At 39.7% G+C, this 22,749-nt stretch overlaps 1 long non-coding RNA gene across 1 annotated transcript in view; it reads left to right on the forward strand.

The window, feature by feature from the left end:
- The window catches only part of LOC139670831 (uncharacterized), a 112,829-nt gene extending 90,543 nt beyond the window's left edge, over positions 1-22,286 (forward strand). The window contains exon 3 of the long non-coding RNA XR_011697581.1: positions 22,211-22,286. This is a non-coding gene — a long non-coding RNA (uncharacterized lncRNA). The remainder of the gene's footprint in view (positions 1-22,210) is intronic.
- The last annotated feature ends 463 nt before the right edge of the window (positions 22,287-22,749 follow it).

Consider the following 22,749-nt stretch of genomic DNA (forward strand, 5'->3'; position numbering starts at 1 on the left):
GTAGTATTTTCTCAGAGAAAAGGCCAGAAACATGTGGTTCTGCCTGCAGTTCTGCCTCCTGTTTCCACAGGACTAGTGTCTCACAACCCTGCTTGAACTTTGCTAAGACCCACCCCCAGGACAGGCACACACACAACTATCCGTGTTGTATAAACTGAACTAAAATAGGTTAAAAAATCCCACTAGATTCAAAGAAAAAGAACCAAAGTGCCCAAAGGTGTGGTCTATCAGCTGTTTATGTGTGGAAGCCTGAACCTAGAGACAAGTCCATTCCTCATGAGCCACTGGGCTCTCTACATCGTGCTTGTCACCATTCAGGAGAATTTCCTTAGGCAGGTTCAGATATCTGACAGGTGTGTGCCCATGTGCAATTCAGAGCCAAGTGGGATACTTGCAATTACAGTGCAACTGTCCTTCCACCTTTTCTTTTATTTTGAGTGCCCCAGAATGCCACTGAAAACAAAAGCCCATGGATGAGGAGGCATCTGCACTCAAGAGACTGCCCAGCAAGAAGTGCTGGGGACAGAGGTGGGAAATAAATCTCTCCTCTTCCTCTAGCTCTCCAAAGCAGTGTTCCCTCTCCTCTGGCTTCCATCCCACAGCATGTGGCTCCTCCTGTTGAGTACACACACAGCTCACACCTCACTCAGGGAATGCAGGTTCAAGCTTTCCTTTTAGTGACAAACTGTTGTCTTTATGGAAGGTTACTGCATCCATGCAGTCTTCAAAGCACTCAGCCAGGATGCAGAAGACCTTGTTTTGTTTCCTCCCACTGCCTGAGGGGTCACAAGCTGCAACGCACTTCTCCTGGGAGCCCAAGTCTGCAGTCCTGGTAAGGCACAGGAGAGCAAAGGGCAACATCCCAGGGAACTGCCTGGGGAAGGACTGTTCTTAGTTGCTGACCCTGCTCACAGGACCACTTCCTGTACCCGTTTCACAGAGAGCTACAGGACTGACCCCTGGTGGGACTTCACTACCAAAATGCTAATTCCTGACTTCCTGGTGGGGTTAGGTATGGGCTTGTCAGGAAGGCTGAGGCATTTCTATCAATGACTGAGTGTGATGTGTCAGCAGCTGGAGATAGGATGAAGTAAAGCACCCACGGAGGTTAGAGGCTGTATAAGCAGAGATCTTAGATTGGTCAAGCCTAAAGCAATGTGCTTGAGGCCACCACTGAGGCAGACAACAGTCCCCAACTTCACCCACAACCCCCAAAGCCCTCTGCTGTCACTCCAGCCTTCCCCAGTCTCTCCTGTATATCAAGACCCAGCTGCATACAGGAAGGACTTCACGTGCTAGTGAGATACAAGGATACAGCAGTTGGGAAGGTCCCTGCTTGGCTGGATCCTCCCCAGGCAGACAACCAGCCTGGCAGCTGGGCATCCTGACCACCAGCACACAAGTGCCATGCAAAGCATCATCTGTTTTGCCAGCACAAAGCTTCATTTTTCTATCTCTGCTACCAAACTGTTTGAATCCCACTGGAAGAACTAAAAACAACAGCTTGCTTATTTTTAGCTAAGTAGACTTCTGCTGGCCACACATCTGATTGGTGGTTGGTTTACATTCATTAATAGTCTTCTGTTTGAGATGTTACCACATCCTATCTCTTTCCTGTTATGACATTGTAAGAAGTTTTTGTTTCCTTGACATTTTTTAGCCACCTTTAGATGCATTTATGACTTCAACTGCTTCCATTCTAACACAGAAAACACATTAAGCGGGGGGCCCAGAAACCAACTGAGAGGACTCTCCTTTCTTCAGCGGGGGAACAGAGCAAGGTCAAGTCCCCATAATAATATCCTCCTCTTGCATTTTGACTTCTGCTGATAATAACAATACCCCACTCCTCAAGTTTTACAGTCAGGGTGATGCTTATTGTGCTCCATCTCTGCTACTTTCACATGGACCATTACGAGCTGTTGGAGACACAAAAATGTGTGGAGCTCCTTCTCCAGCCACATGTCTTGCACAAGACACCTGCTATGGCTGGTGTGCACTAGGTTGCCTGACTGTTAGCTTTGAGGCAAACCTAATGTAGTTACACTGTCGAAGGTATGGTACTTATCTGCATACTGCAAAGATGGAACTAATGCAAGCCAAAATAATTTTTCTTTTCTCTCTGTAAGTACCATTACTAATATATTTCACATGGTTAAAAATGCATTATATCTAAGGCTCCTTCTTTAAATGTGCATGCATAAATTTAGCTTGGATACTGTTAAATATAATTTCAAGCAGCAGAAACAAAATAGCATTTTGCAAAAAAAAAAAAAGCATTTAAGCAGAAACAAATGCATTACAGTTAAAGTTTCATGAACACTGATAAGATTGTTGAGTAAAGCAGCTTAGTAAAAACAAGACAGAAACAAAGGAGCATCTACCTCAGTTAGGGCCATGGAAAGCAACTTCAGCTTACAAAATCCACACTGCAGGGAATACTCAACCAGGAACTGCCCCTTTTGAGTGAAGAGGGCCACACGGCAGGTTTTACTGAGCAGATCTTTGAGCCACTCAGGTGAAAGGATTTGGGCTAGAGGTGCCGAGGTGCAGCTGGTGTTTCAGCGGGGGCACAACGCAGTGCTCTGCCGAGTCACTTAGAGAGCAAGTGCTGAAGAACCCAGCACAAGCATGAGCAGCTAGCTCACAGCTAGCTCTTTGCTTGGACTGCTTCCTCCCAGCCCTGCTGCAACAGCAAAGCATGTCTACAGCAGAAGGCTGCTATAGTTTGCACAGTTAGCAGCCTACACAGTCTGTTTTCCCAGTCTCTGGAAACTCAGACTGCTGCTGCCACCACCACCGGTGAAGGCTGTCAGAATGCCTGGAATGTCTAGGACACCAACAGTATCCCAGTAGTAACTGCCATTTTCTTCCCAACCTGTCTCACATCCCAGAGTCTGATATAGAAGCAGCAAGCTTGGTTCACTAGGCTTTTCCATCCTGGCTCTGCTGCTTTGCCTTTCCCATCCTTGTTGCTTTCTGCTCAGTTTTGCCTACACAGCTGAGCTGGAACTAGGAAGCTGAAGATATTTGCTAAATGTGGCTGTTCTGGAGTTCCAGTTAGCCCAACACATCACTGCACTGTATAGATATATGCCCTGAGTTAGTCATCTCATTTTCCACACAACACAGATTTGTCTCAGCTATTTGAGCAACTGCCTTTTTACTGACTCAGAACACGTATCATTTAGTTTGAAGGTCCTTTGGAGCTAGGCTTGTCCTCTATCAAATACCTGCATGGTGATCTGTTGAGTAGAGACCAGCTTTTGGTCAGTGCCTCATGGTAGTTCTGTAATCCAAATTATTTTCATAATAGAATAAATATAATGTCTCGCATCAAATGTTTAATGATACTATTCAAAGGATCTTGGGAGTGTCTCCTGAAATGTTTTCTTATCATATTAAAAATGTAGGATTTGAATATAATTTCATTCCCTTATACAGTGTTGTAGATGACTGAGTCTTTTTTTTTTCTTCTTTAATCCACTTATAGCTATTGCAGGAGGAACAAAGAGAGAACTTGAAGCCAAACATATGATTATAAGAATCTACATTTTTCCAAAAACAAGCCTATCTCCCTCTAGATCCCTTTGCCAGAATAGTATTTCTTGGGTTGCAAAACCAAGCATTCAAACATTTGGAAATTCAGATTTTATCTGCAGATCTAATTCAGCCACACTGTATGTGTTACAACAGCATGTGAGTAATTAAAGTCTATTATTATCAAGTGAATTTCACCTTATGCAGAGCAGACTGGATGGTGCACACTTAATGAGTGACTTTGCAATAACTTTCTCTCCTTATTACTCAGTGTGAGGTCCCCAGCGCTACAGTTGACATCCTATCTAGATCTTATAACATTTTTTTTCATAATCTTCTCTGTACCTTCACCAGTGTTTTATGGGCATAAATGCTTTTGTTTTTCTTTTTTTTTTTTTTCCTCCCCACAGTATTCTCCTGACACAACAATTGATTATCTCGGCTTTGCAAATGAGAAAGTGAAACACAGAAAGATTGAGATCTTATGTGAAACCTCATTCTGGGTACCTGATCTGTGGTGGCACTGGTTTTCATAGATCTTTTTAAGTGCAGAGTGCTACCATTTACATCTCTAAGCATGACATCTTTCTTCTGACCTTGTTCTAACCTCTGATCTTAGGTAGACAAAAGAAGTAAGATACCAATCAGAAGCCATCACTGAAAACAACTTGCATGAGAATATGATGGTAAGGGCAGAAGGGGAGTCCTACTGATCTGGGCAATGCTGAAATGCCTTTACTATGAAAGTAAAGTCTTTCACATGCAAACCCCTGCCCTGTGCATCTACATCTTTCAGATCTAGCAGGCAAACAATTAAGCAAGGGTCCCTCAGACAACTGTCTCCTTCATTACAAAACCTTGGTTGAGGTCCAGAGCAGCCTGAATAATAAGGAGCCGAACAGCCCCACCTATAATTATGAAGTGAGCTTCCAAATACAATATCAAACACAGAGACTTAAGGAATGTTAACTGCGGCATGTAAAACAAACTCAGCTTAAAATACTGACAGATTTATTTGTTCCAGTTGAAAAACCAAACAACATACACTAAATTTAGTGCAGGATGGTAGCAAACAGAATGACTGCTACTGAGCTCTCATCAAGCCCTGCTGTGTTAAGGTTTCCTTGTTGGTCATCTTCTGTAGAGAGTAGATCTGCGTCGGAGAAAGCAGACACAGAATGCCACCAGTTTTCTCTTTGTGTGTAGCCGTAAAACATTCATGTCAAAATCATTTAGCATGTAGTTTGCAACACCACAACATGTGCTTTTGCTGTAGTATGTCTCTACATTTACTATTTCTTAGGCAAAAGGGCATCTCAGCTGATAACTATTACAAAGTCTCGGTGGTGTCAGAGGTGCCTGGAGTCACAGCAAGGCTGGGGCAAGAAGGATCCCCAGAAGGGTGCTAAATACACCTGGGCTGTGCCATCAACACTGCCACCCAGGTCTGTGGTGGACGTCTGTCTTCAGTATGAGTGTGATTAACTGCACCGGTAACTTTTGATTACCTGCAGGGGGGGTGGAAGTGTGTGTGGGAAGTTGCTGTCGTGTAGAACAAATCATCCTCTCCCTTCCTTTTTTTCCTTATGCAATAGAGGATACGAAGTTTTCCTACTAACAATAGGATCAGGATTTTCTACGTCTACTACTGGAGGTACAGGAGTAGGAAAATTTTGGCACTACTTTGAACTTTGAATAGAGTTCTTCCAGATGGAAACCTTAAATTTTGATAAAGGCTCTGTGCGTTGGCTCAAGGAAGCTGATGTAGGGTCAGACTTGTCACTGAGAGAAGAAATGGTTTTCTTCTTCTGCCTGTTCAAAAACACGTTTTTGTTTAGTATGATGCCATCAGGCTTTTTGAAAAGAATCTAGCCTTCTAATGGAGTCAGTGAAAAGGGAGAAATGCAAAATAGGAATGACTAGGTAAGTGTTAAAAAAAATAAGCCTACACAATATACTTATCTTTAAATCATGGATGAGTGGTAGCAGTCGATACCGAAAGGCTACCTGAGAAGGAACTGAGGTCAACACCTCAACTTTCTCACATGGAGACTCAGTATTATTTTTTTTTTAAATCAGGATCCCTCCAAGATTTATATGTGTTGGTATGCAATTCTCATTGCTGAAAGTTTGAGCAGCTAATTGTTATAAACATGTTGCTAGCTTGTACAATAGCAAGGTACCTTGAGTTCAATCTTTTGAACATTATTCTAGTACTATTAAATTCTATTCTGTACACAAAGTTTCTCTTCGTCATGAGTTTATTCTACAAGCATTGAAATTAATGAAACAGTTTCTCAAGGCTATTTCCACTAAAAGCACAGCTCTGCCCCTCAATTTTTACAACTCCTACCATGAACGTGTGTGCCTAACTCTATTAAGAAATAGTTTTGTGCCATTTTCAGCATATTTTTCATTCTTTTCTTCTCAGCTTTGCCAGCTAAGCAAAAGATGCAAATGGACTGTCCTCTGTGTAAACTGCCCAGCTCTGTACTGGCCTCCAGTCTCTGTTTCTCAGCTGCTGGGTCAGTCAACTGCTTTGGGAAAGGGCTAAACTTCATGCCATGGCTTTTTCTGGATAGAGGAGTTGACAGGGTTTTTCTTTGCTTCCCAGCCTCAGTTTTCATAAGGCAACTGCTTCTCTCTGCAATTTGGCTGATATCCTGACTCTCAGGTTCAAAAGTTTCTAGAAGGGAAGAGACTGATGGACACAAAAGACTTGAAAGTCCTTCAGGAACCCAGCCACAAACCTACTCTGCCAGGAATGCTATGTGTTGATGAAAAGTTTTATGAATAAGAACTCACATATTTCTGAATCTGAAAGAAATATGTATCAAAAAGCACAGCACAGACAGGATACAGAAACAACATATGCAATTACTTAAGTATATACCAAGGGGATTTTGTATACCATTTAGGGCACACCATAGTGGTATTTAAACAGAAAATCCTTTTAGTTTCCATTACACTAAAAATTTGCCATCTGTTATATGGAAGTTGTTTTCCCCTTTCGTTGTAATTAACTTTTTATTGAATTAATTACTCCAGGTGAACTGGAAGCGGCTGTTCTGCCTCACCTGGTGTGGCTCAGTGTACCCACGCCCAGCCTTGCCATTCACCATTCAGATGCAAATCGTCCTGCTCCCCACACGAAATCATTGGCACACACCCAAAAAGCCTGCTAGCAACAAAAAACAATAACGTGGCAGGCAGCTGCTGCTACACAGAAGGGAAAAAAAGTTTAGGAAAAAAAGGACATATACTCCCTGCTTGCTCATTTAAAAATGTGTATTCTACTGAATAAAGCAGGTGAGAAAATATTCAAGATAAACACTGAGTGACTTTTAAATAACTTGCACGAGGCACTTACAGGTCACTGACCCCTCTTTACTCCACGACAATGAATATTTTGGCTGACTTGATACATTGTGCATATATGCATATGTGTCCATTTATACACACACAGAAGCAGTGAAGCAAACCTGTCAAGAAATTAGAATAAAGCTGTGAGCTGGACTATGATGGAGTTCTGTTGATTGTAGTAACATTGTAATCAACTGTACAAAAAAGGTAAAGTCCTCATTTGAGGATCCTCTGTCTGAAGATGATGAATTAATTCCATGCACATTTATAAACTGAGGACACAGAAGAAACAAATGAAACCTTCTTAAAATAAAATTACGTATTGCCTACCCTATTCTCACCATATGAGACAAGAAGAAAGAATATTCTCTTGTTAAGTTTTATTTGGTTTAGCTATTTATTAAATGTTCCAATGGTAAAGGATAGAATAGAATAGAATAGAATAGAATAGAATAGAATAGAATAGAACAGAACAGAGGCAGAAGCCAGACCCTTATAAACTGATCAGTGCTACATCATGTGGCACAATCCATATATTTTAAGATGTACTGAGACACTGTGGCAGCTTTTTGCAGCAAAGATGGTCTCCACCTTGCAATGGTCCCAATGCACATGCAAAGTGCACTACAGCAATAAGACCTTTGTTACCATTGAGAATGCACTTGCTGTTCTTTTTTTCCCCCCCAATGTCTTCCAAGTCAGTATTTTCATGTATTTTTCCTTTTTCTTGCTTTGATGTATTTCCCCCCTTCCTCCTTGAAACCTGTTCAAAGCCTATGTTAAAGCCCACCTTGCTGAGAGACAGATGCAGGGATGAGGTTCCTATTGTCTGAGTTCATAGCCAACAGAAGAAGCAACAAAATAGAATCATGCAGAACAGGCATACATGTCATCGCTGTTTGTAAAGTAATTACAGATTTGGCACTAGTACAGGATTTCTGCTTGCCAAAACACTGAGTGGAAGTTTAAGAAGCAAATGATCATCCTTATTCAGGACAAAGCTGGTCAATCAATCCTTTATCAATTCCCCTGACAGAGCAGCACAAGACTTTCCAGAGAGCACATGGGTTGTCTCCACTTAGCTGAAACCCACTTCTGAGGGTTTCAAAAAACCAACTTAATAGTATTAAGTTTACCAGCCACACTAACTTTTATGCTTTTCTTAGTACTGGTGTGGAGCTCAGGATTTGATAATTATTGCCTCAGTCACTACTTGCTGGCCTGAGTTTGTATAATTACGTCTCAACTAAAATGGGGTTATATGCTGAAATGATCTAAAATGACAAACATGTGAGTAACAATGACCAAATTATCACAGTAAATCTAGGGAAGAATTCTTAGAGCTGGGTCATGGAACAATTGCAATATACTGTTGATGGGACTCAAGCCAGTATCTCTGCGTGAAGCTGCAACACAGTGTGGATGTAACAGCTGAGGGCAAGGTTAATCCCAGCACTTCTGCACCACATCATTGCACAGCACAGACATGCCAAAGATGTCAACATAGGGCTGGTTGACACAAACACTCCTACCTGGCTGAGAAGCCCCCAGTGACAGTGTAAAGGAAAATAACAAAGGGGACAGAGAGCCCCATCATGAGCACAATCAAACGACATACATCTCATGAAAACTCTTACATGCCTCTTATTTGTCCTTTGGCCCAAGCTACCTGTATCAGTCATTTATGACTTTATTTTTAGAAGGTTCATCCTCTGAACCAGGTGACCAGGCAACCACTCAGGTGGAGAATAGGATCAACAGGATCACAGATCTGGTTGAAGTGAGCTATCAAGAGCTACAATGAATAGTTTGCCTGGGGAGCTAAGCTTCATGCCCAGCCCAGCATCATCATATGAGGAAATGGGAACTCTGCTGGAAATTTGTCATGTTTTTCTTAAAACCCACATTAGGAGATTTCTCATCTCTCAAGAATGTCTTGTGATCCTAGCCACAGAAATACCATCTATTGGGTTGGGAAAGTAGGTAACCCTGGACTAAACCTTCCTGCATTTTGTATAGAAACTAATACATGAAAGGTAAACTCCAATTTTTATCATATTTAAAAGCTACTTAAAGATCCTATTCTCATGCTATTAAACATGCTATTAATTTTGATAAGGAAATTTCACCCTTATTACACAAATGTGTGGATGGACAGCTAGTGTATTCATTACATAAAATATTGGTCATTTATTTTCATGTCAAAGTTTTGTACAACTATTTCAATGGCTATGGAAATCTATGTCTCTATATATGCATTCTATAAATTTAATATATATACTCATATATATATATATCATTTCTATCTCTAGAGACTGTCTCTATATTCATTTGAACAGGTATTTGTATATCTGACCTATCTGATTTTTGGTAGGTCCTTCTAGGTCTTGGCATACTTAAATTTGATTAAAAGTACTATGACTCGTCACTTGCTTGTAAAACAAAGTTGAACATAAATATGAGTTTTTCTCATCCTTATATTAAAAAAAACAAAACCAAAAGCTTTGTTGTGAATTTGGCTTTGCAAAGGAAACAGTAAAGCCTTTAGTGACTTCAAAAGACAGGATTCTTCCAGCTGTTTATTACCACTAATAGATTATATTTTCAGTTGCCATGAATAGAATAGAATCATAGAATGGTTTGGGTTGGAAGGGAGCTTGGGCAAGGACATCTTCCTCTAGGTCAGGTTGCCCAGGGCACCACCCAACTTTGCCTTGAAATCTTCCAGGGACAGGGCATCCACAGCTTCTTTGGGCCACCTGTTCCAGTGCCTCACCACCATTTCTTCCTAATACCTTATTCAAACCCACCTTTTTTTTTTTCTTAGTTCAAAGTCATTCCACTTTGTCCTTTCACTGCTGCCCCTGTAAAAAATTCCCCAGGGACTTAGGCTAAGCTCCATCAGCTTCACCAGAAGTAAGGAGGTCCAGTCTTGAAGCTCCTATTTGTGAAAGAATACTGGATACACCAAATAAATAATCCCATGATGTATTCAGTGTCAAAACACCATTGACAGAAGCAAGAGCAGCTAAACAGAAGCTCTTCAGTCAGATTCAGCGCAGACTTCCACATGTACTACATAAGCTACTGGAAGAGACCCACACACTCCTGATTGCAGCGAACATTTTGAGCCCCATTTGAATTGGGAAAACAGTCTCAGGCAAGGGACCCTTACTCCTTGCTCTAGCTAGTTTCCACTACTCACAGGAGTAAAAATTATACAACTGAGTCCCATATTCTGTTACCATATGCAAGCTACCAAAGTACAAAGTTATTTGATAAGGTTTAGATCACTCATATATTACACCACAATGATAAATCTAAAGCACATGCGGTGTAAGGATAACTGAAATGTGATTTCTCTTTTCAAAGAGGAAATTGCACCAACTGTATAGATATATTGTTCTTTTAAAATCTTCTTTTTCAGAAGTTTATGCTAATTTTGGCTGCTACATAAAAAGCAGAAAGGAAAGAGGGCCAGGGTTATGACAAGAACAACTGCACTTCTAAATGGGCGTTATTTGTTTTCAGTTATTACAAAATTATATACAGCTAGTACAGCTTACGGCCTTCTTCATTCATATAGAGGGCTCTTAATGAAGTGTGTTTATATAATATTTTCCCAGGGAAACATTTCAATAAAACCCAAAACACAGCAATGATCCTGTAAGTAAATAAAATTATTTACTCTAACTGCACATGAATGGTATTATTATTGCGACAAAATCCACTGATCCCTGGAAACCCACTGGAAATGGTTTCTGATAGGCAGAGTTTATGGGAGTAGATGCAGGCATATCCCAGAAGGTTGCTAAGGAACTAGCAGATACATGCATTTTGTGCAGATCTGACATGTAAAATATATCCCTGTTTCTTGGATTAGGCAAACTGAGAAAGCTATGTGAGACGAGATATTCAAATCAAATTCTCCTTGTTTCCCTTAATCAAGAAACCCCTGAGAACTATAACTATGAATAATTCAACCTTTCACTAACATTTGGTGCAATTAATAACAGTAGTTTAAAGCTGCTAGCTTTGTTTATCTTTTTGTGCATAATTAAAGGGTGTTGATATTTAAGTTTTCAGCCAAAGCAGCAAACTAGGTTTGGTTTTGCTGGCAGCAGCTTCTCCTGGCTTAGCTACAATATGATAACCTGGTATTGCCCCATGCCAGCACACCCAGTGCAAACTTTCTTCTCTGCCACCACTCCTGTTCCTGCTTAATTGTGCTGGAATTTTGTGCTCTGTCTGAATCAGTAGCTGACTGTCTGCTTCCTCCTCCTCCTCTTCTTTGGAGCTGTGGTCAGAACTTGTCTGATTTTCTTAGGGGCGCTACTCACCCAAGGCATGGTTTTTGCCAAGTGATGTTCTGTGTCATGTTTCAAACAATTTCAAATGCAAACTCAAAATAAATAAATCTGAAAAACAGACGGCTACCAGTGTATTAGGTTTCCTGCTCCTGTGATTAAATGGATCCCTGACAGTGAAGGCATAAAATAAGTTCAGAAGAATTCCCTTTTTAAAAAATATGCTCCAAATTTCTATGGTGGCACTACATGCTCTGTCATTTTAGTTTTCTTTTGTCTCATCAGAGAATTCCTCTAGAAGATTATTTTATTACTTTTGCTGAAAGAACCTCTCCAACAAGGTCTCTTACTAGAGATTTCACATAATTTTCCACTTCTCCCAATATTTTTATTAATTAAAAAAAAAAGTGATTTAATTTCCAGCACTTTCTGATAATTGGAAAAGTTTTTAAATTAGGAACCAAAAGCAATGTATGAGTGATTGTATTTCTTCTTAAGGTCAGAACTTAAGCTACTGAACTTCAGATTTAATAAAGGCTTTCCTTTAACATTTTCTATAACTGCAGCACATGGTTACACATATTCACATTCACAATTTGGTTCCCAATATTTCTTCTTTTTCTGGTGCTCACATGGCCCGTGTTCCTAAAGCCCTTTAAGGTGTTTTTAGAAATGTGTGGACGAGTGAGTAGTCACTGTCAATCTGAGATAGACTTCCTCAGTAATAAGGTGCAGAAGGCAATATCATTCTGCAGATCCAGTCTGGATTGGGGCTGCAAGAACTCATTGAACAGAGAAATAACATATTTTGTTTTCATTCATACTTTGACCTAAGCTGGGCAACAGAAGTCTCTGTTCTACTATCTATATCCATAGTTCTGTGCTTTGAAAGGTTGTTAAAAGGTCTGAATACCTGTGAAACCAACTGAGCCCACTTGGAGTTTTGGGAACAGAAAGTCCAAGTTAATATTTTCAAACTGGAGAATGTCATACAGAATCCAAATTCTCAGTTACAAAATGCCACAGGATCATAAATTAAAAAACAAAAAGTTTGGGGATTGAAGCACCTTTAAAATTTTGAGCCCTTAGAAAGGCTATGATGGGCTTCATATGGTGTACCCGGGTTCCTAAATCTCTGAGTAACATTTAAAATAGGTTTCGGTTCTAGAGGTCACTTAACTACCTCAGAATACTTTTCTCCCAGATACTAAATATATGATTAAAGAGTCAGCTGCCTGTAAGGCTATTGGCTTGTTTCCCTAACCCAGGAAGGACTAACATCCTGCCAAAATCTTTTTCAGGCTCTTCCCTCAGGCACACTTTATTAATTCAGGGGGAAAAAAAAGGAAGAAGAAAAGAAAAAGAAACCATCTCTCACAAAACAGGAGCTTCAGGGGCCATTTTCCCATGCTGCAGTTCCCTTTGCTCTAAAGCCAACATCTCTCCTCTAGTTCCCCATCCTAATGAGCTTTCTCAGCTCTTGGTAAGCACTGTCTGACCTAAATGAATCAGGGAATGGGCAGAAGTTTCCACCTCCTGGGGCCCTTGACCCTTAACGTGGCTGCCTCTCCTGCTGTCCTGCCTGACCTCAAACTCCAGGACTAACATTAAGCTCCTTAGGAAATTAGCACAGTAGACATATAGTTAAGTACCTATTTGGATATCCAATTTCCAGGTTCTGTTTTTGAAAACTTACCTGCTGTTCCCTCTGCTGAAAGGCAGGATGTGGTTATTGTTGGCATTAAATGCTGTTCTGCATCCTTAACTTCTCGTGGAAGGGAAAAAGTGAGTGAAGGTACGACACAGAGTGGAAGCAAAGTGCTCATATGAGGCTGATTGGTTGCTTATCATTAGATACCTGGAGTTGTTTTGGTACCAGCATATGCTTTAGAAACTTGTTGGCTGCTTCTGTTGTAGCATTTCTGCTAACACTCCCTAAATTGAATAATTGGTCAGTTTGCTCAAAACGGCCTCAGCCTTTAGAGGGCAGGTAGAGCAGAGACCACATTATTACAGCGAGCCACAACTCAGCACTCTGTCATTTAAATGTCATGAAGCACGAAGTTGAATGTTGCATAAATATCTGTGTGGGCAGAACAGAGGCACCATTCCATAGATGGCCAATAGTGCACACAGTTTGAAGGGAAATGCTCTAAGTCAGTAAGATGTATGGAGGGGGAAAGCATAAAGAAGGTCAACTTTGCCCTCCCAAACACTGCCTGTGTTTCCCAGACTCACACAAGCAGGTGCCAAGCTCACCAGAACAAGCCTTCAAAGCACTACCCTTTCCCCATAACAGATGCACCACTACACCCTACTTTGGGATGATGAAATCTCCTTTTGTAGGTCTATTTTCCACAGTCTATGTTCATACAATTAGATACCAAATATTTCTATCTCATTACCTATTATGCCTATATCACACCTTATTATCATGGCCAGTGACTTGCTTTTTCTTTTTGTTCTGCAAGGATATTGTCACCTACAGGCCCAAGACCCAAGACCATCTTTAACTTGTCACAGTCTATACATTAAAAGAGCAGTTAGGAAGCAGTAGTGCTCGTTGCAATTGCAGGAGAAGGATTGTGCAATAAAGTGTTTCATGTTAAATAAACCTCAATATCTTTCAATGTTGGAGAAGACTTTTTTTCATTTGCTTTTGTTTTAGTCTGGTTTTGCAGTCATTGAAGTAAATGGGAGGGCAAATTTTAATGCAATTCAAAGCAGGTCTTTTTTAAAGCAGGCACAGGAGCACAGAAAATGTACCCTATGTAGGTAGTAGCTTTTAGCTAGAACAGTTGGAGAGGTTTGATCAGATTCTAGTTCTCCCAATGGGACGAATAGACAAGGAAGCCAAAAAGACAAACTACAGGGGGAAAAAAGGATTTAAAGGTATTGCTCTAGTTCCTTCCTACATGCATCTGCACAAGGGCAACAAAAGCAAATGGCTAATCTACGCTTCTTGCTTGTACCTCAAGTTTGAGTTTTTGTGTCATCTGAAAATGGGACTCCACGAACCATTTGAAAAGACACCCCCCAGCTGTCCCAAATGTTCTATAATCTAAGGACAAATCTTTACGATTTCTGTGGCTCTGCAGGTCACATTTATGCCACAAGGGCTCAGGAGCTCTCAGGAGTCAGCATTATTTCAGCTGGATCATTCTCTGAATCAAGTCAATGGGAATTTTGCCAACGACTTCATTAGTGAAAGGTGCAAGGTATAACTCAGAGGACCAAGGTGTTACAGACAGCAGATCAAGCTTAGAAGGGAGACAGCAACTCATGAAAAGGCAAAAACAAGCAGCGTGCATAATAACTCTGCTGTTTGAGGTGGGACTTCAGCAGTTTGGGAGATAATCGGGATGCAGAGAGGGGAGGGAAGACTATAGGAACAAATCCATCTTGTGCTACATCCTTGACTATGTCCTTTGACTTCAGTGGGAGTTGCTGGCAGGAAAAAGGTGAGGATTTAGAAGTGCATGTTCCTACACAGTACAATGCATGAACTGTAGACATTTACAAGCATTTCAGGACTAACACCCAGCCTGTTAAACCCAAGAAACTAGCCACTTGGGATTAACCCTGCAGTATGATATTCATTATTCACCAGCACAGCAATCCAACAGAGACTAACTAGGAAATCTGATATTCATTAAACTGTAGTACAGAATCTATGAGGTGGCCTGTGGTGCAGCCCTGTGTGTGTGTGCTTATGCATATGTACTGCAAAAAAATGATGGCAAGAGGGAGGGACATATATTTTAGAAAGGACACAAATTCAGCACAAGCACTGGCTGGCCTTGCAGGGATCTCTAAGTAAAGATGCCAAGTAATGTTTGGCTTCCAGGTCAGACAATTTTTTTTTTAATCCTAAATCTACTCATGCAAAGACACAGCTTATAGCTTGCAGATGGCTCATTCTGCTGATCTGCCAGTATTCGCACTCAGAGTGTGGAATTATATCACATGAAGCAAGGGGATTGCTGTCTTTTTTCATGGCTTTGTCATTGCAGGCAAAAAAAAAAAAATACAGCTAACCAGAAAATAAGAAAAAGGGAAATACTGAATTCATATTTTTGAAGAGATTTTTAGATTTAATTTAAAAGACAAGGCAAACATAAGCTTCCAGTCAAACACTATTTCTTGCTCATATGTTTATCAAGACAGCCAGAAAGTGAGGATGGAGTATATCTTTTAAATAAAGGATACACCAACATTAGCAGGAAAAAGTTGTAGGTTTTTTTTTTCTCTCACTAGGGTGTTTACTTGTGTTTACCTCACTTAGAAAAATTCCCCTAACAATGAAAATAATTAATAATAATTGCTAATATTATAAACACTAAGAGCCTCATATTTGTGAATGACATCAAGAAAAGCAAATAAGTATGAATGCTAAAATTCAGTTCCTGGAAATGAGGAACACAATATATTTACATGGTATTATAATCAATTTTAAAATCTCAATAGAGTTGCACCTTTGGAAACCAGGAGTGATTGTATTTATTTATTGAAATTATCTAGGAATTGTACCAATATTGCACAGAAATCTGTAGTCTATTTTAAAAAAAAGTCCATTGATGTATTTTAACTAAAGAAAAATGGTAATATTTTGTCATTTGGAAAATTATTTGGGTTGATAAAAGCTATTTACACATTTGTGATTAAATAGTGAGATAGTTTAATCTGAATATACATTTTTAAGGGAAAGGGCTAAGTGCTTTGAACAATTGCAAGATAACAGAGATTTGGGGCCACCAGAGAGAGTCCAGCAAAGGGCCACTCAGATGATGAAGGGACTAGAGCATCATCATCATCTGAGGAAAGATTGAGACAGCTAGGACTGTTCTGTCTAGAAGACAGAAATCTCAGTGGGATATTTTAATGTATATAAATATCTGAAGGGAGGTTTGATAAAGAAAAAGGAGCCAGGCTCTTCCCAGTAGTGCCCAGTGACAAGATCAGAGGCAACAGCGTAAACTGGAACACAGGAAGTTCCCTCTGAATATCAGGAAACACTTCTTTATTGCTGTGAGGATGACTGAGCACTGACACAGGCTGCCCAGAGAGATGAAAGAGTATCCATTCTTGGAGACATTCAAAAGCCATCTACAAATAGTCCTGGGCAGCTTGTTATAAAGGGCCTTGTTTAAGCAGAGGGACTGGACCAGATGACCTTCAGAGATCCCTTCCAACTCCAACTAGCCTGTGATTCTGTCATTCAAGATGCCATTTAACTGAAATCTTTTATGTTTGGGTGAGGAAAGCTAAACATTTTTTTTTCTTTAGGTCCATCCAAATTATTTTACTCTCTTTTCTCCATTCATCCAACAAACTGAAAAAGCAAATTGCACCTTCTCTCAGCATCATTGTAACCTGTAATTCCTCGTCACGTTTCTCTTTTGAAAAATTTCCTAAAATAATAGGCACTTGCAACCCTCCTATTAGACCCCTTCTCTTCTTTTCTACCTATACTTCCATGTCTTTGGCCTTGATTTTGTACTGAAGGGAATTAATATAACTGAGATAGAATGGTCAGCTTGGATATGCGTGAACTTGCACCGAGTAGTCCAAAATTAATGAAGAGAACCAGAGACCACTGCAGTGCCCTGTTCCTTGAACCTTATAATCCTCAGGCTCATTAGAAATTATTAGACAGGGATCTTTGCATGTAATGATATAAGAAAAATAAAGTGTGATCTTGACTAATTAAGACTGGAGTTTATTTGGACAACCTTGCAAGGTTTGGTCATGCTACACGTGAGGAGTAAAGACCAGTTGAACAAACTCTATAATGAGGTTGCAGGATAGTTAAATTTGCAGGTGTTTGATTTCAGATGATGAGAAGTGTAGCACAGGACAACAAACTGAAGTGATATTAACTTTTCACTTGTGCTGTCACAATGCTTAAGAGAGCCAGTCCTAGACTGAGATCTCCATGGCAATCAGCATCACACAAATATTAATATGATTAGAGCTGCAAGAGATCACGACTGCAATAGAAAGGAAGTTTTTAATGGTTAACAAATGGATAGCATATCTAGAAAGTAAAAGAAAACATAGAGAAAATACTGATGAGAGGGATAAGCAGTGAACAATAGGTCTAAAATTGTGAAATTTGGAGAAATGTAGGAAGGCAAAGAGAATTTTAAAGAAGGCTTTGAAATGTAGGCAATGGAGTAGCCCTGAATGTTTCTGTCGAATTTCTCCTACAAATGAAGGGCAGAATAAAATAGTTTGAAAATTAACTTAAAAGCAGTGAAACGTAAGCTAAGAAACATTGGAAGTGAATATACCTGTCCAAGCAATACAAATGGAAGAGGTGCCATGCTTTAATTAAAGGGATATAAAATTGATATTTGCAGCATTATCTGAAAGGCTGTAATAGCATTGGAGGGTATTTGTCTAGAAAAAAACCCCAACAAAACAAAAAAGACAGAAAAAGTACTGAACCACCACATGATGAAAGCCCAGACAACATTTAACAGCTTTCCAAATAAAGAATGAGCACATGATTTTGAGTGGTTACTGTGAGAAAATCAGCAAACTTACAGCCTGGAGAAGTTCCTTGTAGAGAAAGAATCAACTGGAAGAAAATGACCGTGTTGTGAATCTGCTTAGTAAAAGAAAGGAATGATACAGAATATTCAGCTAAGAGAAAAGAAGGGAATGAGGTTTCAAGAAATGTGTACCCAGGGAAGAAGATGAGGGAGTGAGAATGGAGAACAATGGATAGAAGGGAAATGGGAAGAGCAACGAGGAATTCATGTAGGTAGCAAACACACTATATTAAAGCAAGTTAAATACAGAAAACATTTTTCTAATACTACCCTTTTCAAAAGCTGGGGTTTTTTTGTTACCATAACATTGCTGAGATTTTGAATAGTGAAGAGGTGGTAACACATGAGCCTGTAAAACTCTATTAAAATTCTATTAAAACTCTACTAAAATTCTAGTTTATGAAGATATCACATAGATTCTGCACTAAAAGAATAAAATTAGGCTATGTGATAAGGACAAACAACTTGGGGAGCATTTTGATACATCCCTGGATGTCCAGGAGAAATAGCAGCAACAACAACCTGATCATTTTCAAATCCCATTAAAAAAATTCAGTGTACACTTTAAGAGAGTACTGGGTCTCCTTTCCCCACTATTTTTATCTATGCCAAGTTATTACCAATCCCTAAAGAGGATAATAGTTTCCAGAGCACTCCTTTGGGAGATTTCAGCTAGGTGTGGCCTAATTGTGAGATGTGCTGCCACATGAAACCTTCTGCAGGGCAAGGAACAGAGATTATGTTTGCATTTAAATCATTCCGTGGTAGGCAAAACAGCAGGATTTGTAACCTGTAATGACTGCAGCACCCTTCCAATTAGGGTTTAAGTGACAAAGTCAAGTCAGGATATGCAGAATGAGGAAAATGCATCAAATAATCCATGTGGAAAATCATGTCCAAACGCCCTCAACTCTAGTTATGAACTCTTGAGAGGCATGATGAAAGACTGGGGGACTAACAGGGCTATGGAAAATAATAAACAATGATGATGAAGCAGCTTACTCCAGAGTCAGATTTCTGATCTGTAACTCTTGTTGTTGTCCTTGATTCATGATCCTCTTTGCTCATCTGCGAAAAAAAGGAACAGTGTTATTTTATAGGGTGGGGGTTGTGAACCTTAATTTGTTAACATTTCCAAAAGAATTGTGAGATCCTGAGATGAAGGGGCCAGATTTAATGCTCATTGTTTAGGCTCTCGTCTGTCTGTGCTCAGACAGAACTCCCACTGAGACTGGGAGCTGAACAACAATTCCAGAAGTTGGTCCATTTTTCCTAGGAAAATGAGACAGTTGCAAAGTACAGTTTGTTTGCAGCATTCATTCAGTGCCCTGGAGATGCAGCATTATGGTTAGTTACACATCTCAGAAAGCTTCTTCAGCAATATTGCAATGGCTTTGAATTCATACAAGGCTCTGCAGTCCAAGCAAAACAAAGCTGCTGGCAAAAGTAATAAGCCAGCACTCCACACCTGGTTAAACAGCATTGTTTTTTAGTGTAGCACCATGCCAAGTTCTCATGTCAATGTGGATGCACAGTGTCCAAGAACTGCACAAAGTGCAGGTTTTACCACCACAGTAGTGAATGACTTGCCCCGGGAGCAGGTATGTCCACCAGTGCTCCTTAACTCAGCAGTTTGCAGGGATCAGCCCCCACTCCCCACAAAGCAAAACAAACAAACAAAAAAACCCAATCCCTCCTCAAATCCCAAAGGTTCTGGAATGTAAATAAGGTAAACTGATCCCTTAAATGATCTGCACATGCACACACTACCTACAGCATTTTTGGTTGCTAAGTGTGAGCAGCTGCCAGTTTCCATCTAATGCTCAGACGACTTGCTAAGTGATCTGCAAGTCCCAAAAGTGTGTTATCTGTAATGTGCCTCTAATTTTGCTAAGAGCCTACTATTTATAGTGTGTCGTTTATTTACTTATTTACCTTCAGCTAATTAAAGGTATCATTTTAAAAAATAATGCAGTGGGAAAAAAGGAAAGCATATGTGTGTGTGTCTGCGTGTGTGTGTGTCCTTGGTGAGAGGAGAAAACCCAATCTGTTCTCTTGACTGGATGAACGTTACAAAAGTTCCGTTTTGCTTGGAAAAGCAATGCATGAGTAAAAGCTCCAAAACCCTAGCATTATTATCTCTAATTACAATTGGCAATATGTGGCAATCATAATTATTCATTTATGCAAAATAGCTTACAGTGTGTCTCATTTTTTATTCCCTGTTAAAGGATGGCTCAACAAAAGAAGAAAAAAAAAGATTATAGTGCTGAGCGTAATTGTGCTAAATGCTCAGTCATTTTGTTTAAAAAATACTACAAAACTAAACTGCTATTTCTGCAGAGACAGAAAATAATTTAACAAAGATGTATAGTGTACTCGGCAGGTGGCAATCCATCCAGAAAACATATTTCCCTGAAAAGTAGAGATATTTCACAACAAAACTGAAGAGTGTAATTTTTGCCTTTTCTGCCTTTCTTAAAAAAAATAAAAAAAGGAAAGAAGGAAAGGGAAAAAACCCTCCTTGTTTTAATCTAGCATATGCTTCCCCTGTTAGCAAAATGCTAATTTGCAAATAGTCAGAGGAGAGACCGTGACCATAATAACTTGCTACGGTTCTGCAATATGACACTCTATTCTTTTCCAATTCTACTAAAGTACACTAAGCAATTGAGTAAGATCAAGAGGTTTTAATGACAAAAAAAAATAAGGAAGGATGAGTTCACACTATCATATAAGTAATCTCTATTTATGCATGTTTTTCTAGTGGAATATCACCCTAATTTATGGTACTGAGCCTGTAAAATGCCACGGTCCTTAAGAGTTGCCAGTCATCCCTTAAGCACATATTTGGGGCCAGAAACTTCATGAGACCCCCTCCCCAAACTTAAAAGGACTGAGATTCAGGATGCCAGGTCCAGAAATTCAATGTCAAGAAATAAATGCTGAGAAGGTTGTGTTTCAGGAGAAACTAAAAAGATACTCTAAAACCTGACTGAAACACACAGGGATGCTTCAATCCTGACATGCTGCACCTGATGAGTAACCTTGGATCCAATCTCACTCTTTCTTGTGGAACAATTTTCCCCCTCCATCGCACTTATGCCTGTCTCAGAGCAAAACTGAAGGCAATGGAACTATTTCTGTGAAAAGCATCCTCCACAGAACCAAGGGTCTTTTTGGTGGCTTGGCATTTAAAAACTTTTTCAAAGTGTCTTAAATACATAAAAATGGAGGAGAATTTTAAAACAAATAGGAAGCAGATTTTTTTTTTGCTGTCCTGATGGTGTTGATTAGAGCAGAGGAAATGGAGATCACCATTGGAATGCATGGGAAAAGCCAGGCTTCCAGAATAGTATGATAAGTGCACTATGTATGTTTAAGAAAACCCAAAATTATTCAGCTTCACACAGTGGTTAAAACAGTGGAATTTGTCTCCTGATTTAGTAAATGATGACAGAAAATGAGGAAAACATGGCAGTACACCATACATCAAAAATTTAGAGCAAAAGAAAGAAAATGGAACTCTGAAAGAAAGAAAATACAGTCAGACACAATAAATGATTAGCATGTGAGCTTGTCTCTTTTTTTCTCTCTCGAGCACATGATTAAGATGCAGGAGATACCAACTAGGCCCAGCAGTGATTTCTTACTACAGTTAATTCATTGTGTCTTGGTCCATTACCACTAAAAGATTTTTTCTACCCTGCACAAAGAACCCAGAAGAAAGACCCTGCTCCCATTACAGTAGATGTTAAAATTCATTTTTTTAATCAGAATGTAGAGTTGGCTCCTGTGTCTGCTGTGCATATTACAGCAGAGAGCTCACACATGCCCAGATGTCTGGGCTTGCTAACACAGTCAACATTTGCTTCACACGCTGCACCACAACACCTACACTGGATGTCTCGATTACAAAAAATAGATTGTCGAAGTGTTTCACACTGTGGTCTGCAGGGAAATGATATTGAACACCAAGACACCAGATGTATCTTTGGAGCAATGAAAAGGAAAGCATCAGTATGCCCTGTAGCAGATGAAAGAATAAATGAAGACCATTGGTCTGGATCTTCCTTCTGAGAGGAAAGTGTTCAGTTAGGATACCTGAGAGTTGCTGTCCAGGCTCTTCTCAAGTGGCAGCCTAACACAAAATAACAGTGTGCAGTCAATCAGGGATGAAAAGACCACCCTCCCCAGCCATACCCATCTTCTATGACACTTATAGGTGTCAAAGTTGGACATTATTACTGATCTGGAGCCTTGGCTGGATTGTGTATGGAGTATTTATCACTCAGTCAACCATCACAGGGATCAGTAAGGACTGTTGGCCTTAAGTAAAACAATCTGTAGAGGACTAAATATGTTACCTTAGGAGAAATGTGTAAAATACAGAATTTCCAGCATGAAGAAATTGTCATCCCTGCATTTTTCTTCTTATTTCAGGTGGAAGTGGCAACCTGTCAGAAATTAAGAAACACAAACAACAGAATATAAATCAAGAAAAATATTTGGAAATGGCAATACCATTCACTTCAATATTTCTCTTTAACTTAAAGCAATCATTCTGGCATTTTTTTTTACTTAAATGTTTCATGTGCTTCAATAAAACAGTAAGAATTGCTTCACTAGTGGGCAGCTCTATTATTATAACTAGCTCATGGCAGTCAGAATTAAATTAAGCATAGTAATTTTCTCCTATAGACCTGGTTTCCTGGCCAGGCTATATGTTCTAGGTATTCAGGGAGTTGTGTCACTCATGACATGTGACTGAATTAAGACCAAAAGAATCATCACTGAACTAGAGGAAGAGTAGGGCAATCTCTAAGGACAAGAGTACAGCACAGATTGCAGACTTAAGTTACAATTTCTAACAAGATTGTAGCTTAATACTTGCATTGTCAGGTTAAATATTACAATTATGATGAAACTGTTCAAATGAAATATATTTCTGTCATAAGAAAAATTCCCCTCAAAGTTTCCTA

This window comes from Pithys albifrons, chromosome 4 (genome assembly GCF_047495875.1).
Source record: "Pithys albifrons albifrons isolate INPA30051 chromosome 4, PitAlb_v1, whole genome shotgun sequence".
Classification (NCBI taxonomy): domain Eukaryota; kingdom Metazoa; phylum Chordata; class Aves; order Passeriformes; family Thamnophilidae; genus Pithys; species Pithys albifrons.